This window comes from Chionomys nivalis, chromosome 1, assembly GCF_950005125.1.
Source record: "Chionomys nivalis chromosome 1, mChiNiv1.1, whole genome shotgun sequence".
NCBI classification, from domain to species: domain Eukaryota; kingdom Metazoa; phylum Chordata; class Mammalia; order Rodentia; family Cricetidae; genus Chionomys; species Chionomys nivalis.
In genome coordinates this window covers 97,749,318-97,754,774 of record NC_080086.1, presented here as the reverse complement: position 1 = coordinate 97,754,774, position 5,457 = coordinate 97,749,318, and the positions used below count along the sequence as shown (strand labels likewise).

The window sequence follows — 5,457 nt, the reverse complement described above, 5'->3', positions numbered from 1 at the left end:
ACTCAGTCCTGATTCTGGATGCTGACCCTCATAAATCTACCTTGTAACTTGTTAAAAAAAAAAACTCTTGAAACATTTGAATTTGTGACTAGATTTTGAGGAATTTTTTTAAAAGAGTGTGTGTGTGTGTGTGTGTAGTAGAGTTTCACAGCAACACACAGAGATGTAATTTGAGAGCCACCAGAACCCTGTACGTAACTATTGGGAAAAAAGTCAGTTAATTTCAACTATCTTTGGAAAAGACCATACCTATGCTTGAGCATATTAACCCCTGTGCTTAAGATCTATGTTTTTTTTTTAAATAGTCTGTTAATAAATCCCCAACTCACTTTCATTTTGGTTGACCTTACAAAATGTCCTGTATTCAATACACAAATGCCAATTTTGTCTTCATGGAAATCTCTGAAAACAACTTCTTCATGGAGGCAAGATAGCTTGATGGATAAAGGGTCTTGCAAAGTTGATGACCCTTGTTTAAACCCCAGGGACCTACATGTTACAAGGTGAGAACTAACTCCTTCAAGTGGTCCTCTGACCTCCACATGTGTGCCATGGCATATATATGCACATACACACAGACTCATACACATGTAAACACACACAATAAATAAATGTTAAAATTATAATAAAAAGAGTTCCCAAGCCTACAGTGGTAGTGAACTGCAGGTTTGTATCATGGGTGACACTTAGATATTCTATACATTAGGAAATATATCTCTGTCCCCATCTGCTGTGGAACAATGGTCTTATACCCTGTAAAGATTTGTCACTTGTATTGCTTTAATAAAACACCAATTGGCTAGTAGCCAGGAAGGAAGTATATGTGGGGTGACCAGAACAGTAGAATTCTGCAAAGAGGAAAGGCTAAGTCTGCAGTCATCACCCAGGTGCAGAGGAAGCAAGATGAGAATGCCTTGCTGATAAAAAGTACCAAGCTCTGTGGTTAACACAGACAAGAATTATGGGTTAATGGAAGAGATAAGAATTAGTTAATAAGAAAGCCTGAGCTAGTAGACCAACCACTTTATAATTAATGTATGCCTCTGTGTGTTTCTTTGGGACTGAATGGCTGCAGGACCAGGTAGGACAGAAACCTCCAACACCCACCTTTGAAATCTAAAGAGCCTCAGTGACTAGTCTGCCCAATAGAGAAGAGTGAGAATGCCAAGTCAGTTTTCAGACATGGATTTGACATATTAGCAGCATCTGCTTCCTGAGACTTGGGACACTCTCTCTTGGAGGTAAGAAATTTACTTACTGTGATGGAGGGACATGAGAGAGCCTCCAACATTGCATGGAGATGGGAAGATGGGAAGAGTGCCTACAGAGCCCAGCCTTGCTCCAGCTCCAGGTCGGAGAAGGAAGTAAACACAAACCCACCCACACACTGCAGTTTCCAGCTGAATGCTGCCCTGTGAGTACAATATGCTTTACCAGTCACAGATTTGCTTAGGCATACCCTGCCAAGATGCCTGACCAGACATCCATGTAGTATCTCAGAGCAGCAGCTGTGTCACATACTGAGTGTTGTAGCAGCTTGTTATGCAATACTGCAAAAGCAAAGCAGCATGGATAATAAAGTAGGATCAAATGCTTCTCAAAACAGCAGCAAGAAGAAAAGAAAAATAAGTTTAAACACATCTCAAGTGATAAATAACAATTAAATGGATCTTTCTCAAGTCGTGGGTATCTAGGATCCACTGTGATTCTTCAGCAGTTATTTCTTGCCTTGCTCTCGTCTGCATTCAGAAGTGCTACTCTTGGTAGAGACCTGAGTCCCATCAAAGAGAGTGCCACTGTTTACAAATGAGCAAGCCAGTGCTATGAAATTCCTACAGTTTTAGTTCCTCGTTAAACTGTTTTAAGGGTTCAAAAATCATAAAATAAAAAACAAAGGGCATGCATTTATATTATTAAACAAGGAATGTGTTTATCATCTGCCAAGGCTCATTCTACTGGGCATAAAACATTTTGGGTTATAGGAATAAATAGTATGAATGCCTGTGATTGGTTGTGTCTTACTTCTGTGTGGTCTTGGTTTTTCTGATTTTATACAAAATACAATGTGCAGTACCCATAACAGCCCTCCCCAAGTGTGAGGGATGGCTGTTTTAGATTCTATATGCTTACTAATCATAGTGGTTTGAATGGGAACTGTCTCCCATAGGCTCACATATTTATTTGAACACTTGGTTCTTGGGTGGTGGCACTGTTTGAAAAGCTGAAGAACTTGTAGGAGGTGGAGCCTTGCTGGAAGAAGTACTTCAATGGAGGTGGACTTTGAGAATATATAGCTTTGTCTCACTTCCTCTCTGCTTCCTGTGTATGGATGAAGATGTGAGCTCCCAGCTTCTTGATCTGGCCACTGGCTGCCATGCTTACCTTGCCCCCCCGAAATTATAAGCCCAAATAGACTCTTCCTTCTGTAAGTTGCCTTGATAATGGTAGAATTTTAACACATCAACAAAATGTAGACAATAAGCCAACAAAATCCCACAAGCATAAATGAATTACTACAGGCAGAACTATGTACCATATCCCCAAATTTCCAGAATTTGTGATGTTCATTTATATAGTTAAAGGCTCTGTGCAGAAAGACTTAAGGATGTAGGCATAAAATCATTCTGAATCACTCGAATAGGGCCGATAAAATCACAAGCATCCTGAGAAGAGAAAGTTAGTAGGGTTGAAATGAAAAGATGCTGTGAGACAGGAATGTGAGTTGAAAGCACCGTGTTCTGGTTACAAGCAGTTCAGACAAGGGATACTGATACTGTATCAGATCACAGTACAAAAACTTCACATTTAGGGGAGTACTGCTTACTTAAAGTGTTAAAATTTGCAGCAAATCTCTCAAGTGCATCAGTTATAGAATCCATAATCATTTGCGGAGGTGGAAACTATTATACACCAATGTTACTGTCATCAAATAAAATGTAGGTGCCTATAGAGACACAGTGTGGTCTAAGGAGCGTTGCAAAGAACCCATAATTGATACCCTGTTATTCAGTTTAGAAAGAAAGTAGGCACTGTGGAGCTGCTGGAAACTCAGGAACCATGAATTGTCTAATTCAGTTTGCCCTTCCTCCCTGCTACTGCCTCAGACTTTCTGAGGCTGTGCTCTTCCTTGGTCATGGGCAATTCAGGCCTGGCAAGGATGTCCTTAGCTCCCAGACAACCTTGGTGAATCTGTCTACAGCCACAATGAACCTGACATTAGCCCTGGAACTCAACGTAGCAAACTCAGGGAGGCAGAACATGATGGAACTGTTTGTCTGCCTGTGAAGCTTAGGATGTGGACCAGTCCATGCCTCCCTGTGTGTTTTCTGTTACTATTGCTTTTATCTTTTTTTGTAATAAACCTCAGTGATCTGCAGTGAGAGCTGAAAGAACAAGCGCAGTGCCTGAGGGGCGTACTCCACACTCTGCGGACACTTCAAAAGTAGCCAAGTAGCCTCTCTGTCACTGCATGCCAGAGCAGGGAGCACTAAAATCTCCCCCAAACCTATAACCAGAAACATAACATTTAGAATAAAAAAAGTACAAAATTCTCTTTAGTTTTGTTACCTGACAATTTATCTTTTTTGGCTTCATTGCACTAAATGTGGGATCATCAAACCCATTCTTTTTCTCATTAAAAAATCATCAGAAGAGGTTTTGAGACCACTCCCATTCTTGTGAGGCTCAGGCCTTGAATACCAGGTTGGGGCTTATGTTGTGCTTGAATGATTTTGATTGTGATTGGGGTTTATTCATCATGCTCTCCTTCATTCATTCACTTGGTCAATCACTCATTTGTTCATTCATTCAGTGCATTCATTCATTCAGCGTTCATTCATTCACTGCACAGTATGGTTTACTGTGAGATGAATGCTATGGAGAGAGTATGAAGAGTCTCTACCTGCCAAGAGACTTAAAGAGTAGCAGGGATGGGTTGGAGGCGTGGCCAGTGCCCAGCACCGTTCACGTCGCTAGTGCGCATGCACAGTTTGAGGACCCCGGCCCGTCTAGGAGCTCGCTTTTGAGTGAGCTCTTCCCAGGGGCAGGATGTGTAAAGTCCCTGGTCTGGCTTCTACCCCCTCTTCTTCGCAGGACAGCGGGGGGTCTACTCCATCCTGTCTGTGATTCTGGAAACCTGAGCCTTGCTCCTCCTTGGGGTGGGGCTTCCTCTTCACTTCCAGACTTAAGCCAAAGCCTGCAGGCTTACTACTGGACTACTGAGCTCAATTCTAGTCACATTGTCTTCTCTGCAGCCTGCGCTCACTGCCAAAGAGATAATGGCTTCCTGTGTCCTCTTGCACACTGGACAGAAGATGCCTCTGATTGGGCTGCGGACATGGAAGAGTGAGCCTGGTCAGGTGAAAGCAGCCATCAAGCATGCTCTTAGTGTAGGCTACCGTCATATTAATTGTGCTGCTGTCTATGGCAACGAGACCGAGATTGGGGAGGCCCTGAAGGAGAATGTGGGACCAGGCAAGGCAGTGCCTCGAGAGGAGCTGTTTGTGACATCCAAGCTGTGGAACACTGAGCACCACCCTGAGGATGTAGAAGGTGCCCTTCGGAAGACACTGACTGACCTCCAGTTGGAGTATCTGGACCTCTATTTGATACATTGGCCTCACGCCTTCGAGCGGGGAGACAATCCCTTTCCCAAGAATGCCGATGGGACCATGCGATATGACTCCATCCACTATAAGGACACTTGGAAGGCTCTAGAGGCACTGGTGGCAAAGGCGCTGGTGAAAGCACTGGGCTATTCCAACTTCAATAGTCGGCCGATCGATGATATCCTCGGTGTGGCCTCTGTGCGCCCAGCTGTCTTGCAGGTGGAATGCCATCCATACCTGGCCCAGAATGAGCTCATTGAACACTGTCAAGCACGAGGCTTGGAGGTGACTGCATATAGCCCTTTGGGATCCTCTGATCGTGCTTGGAGCCATCCCAATGAGCCAGTCCTGCTTGAGGATCCAGTGGTCTTGGCACTTGCTGAAAAACATGGCCGGTCTCCAGCTCAGATCTTGCTCAGATGACAGGTTCAGCGGAAAGTAATTTGCGTCCCCCAAAGCGTCATTCCTTCGTGTATCCTTCAGAACATTCATGTGTTTGATTTCACCTTTAGCCCCGAGGAGATGAAGCAATTAGATGCTCTGAACAAAAATTGGCGGTATATTGTGCCCATGATTACGATAGATGGGAAGATGGTCCCCAGAGATGCTAGACACCCTCTGTATCCGTTTAATGACCCATACTGAGACCATCGTTTCCCAGTTTCCCTTTCAGCTCCCCTGCTAGGTGTTGCTTGCTACGCCTGAGAAAATAAAGCCATTGGAGCATTTAAAAAAAAAATAGCAGGGAGAGGTTAGTGATGCTATGTCTGGATAAGAACCTCTGAGATTTATTCACAAGTATGTCTTTCATGTAAAGGCTTCTTTAAGATATGGAAAGATTTGGTTGTGA

At 43.6% G+C, this 5,457-nt stretch overlaps 1 pseudogene; it reads left to right on the top strand.

Annotated features, from left to right (window-relative positions):
* Positions 1–4,277: 4,277 nt before the first annotated feature.
* On the top strand, positions 4,278–5,252 carry LOC130883724 (aldo-keto reductase family 1 member A1-like; annotated as a pseudogene).
* Positions 5,253–5,457: the final 205 nt, after the last annotated feature.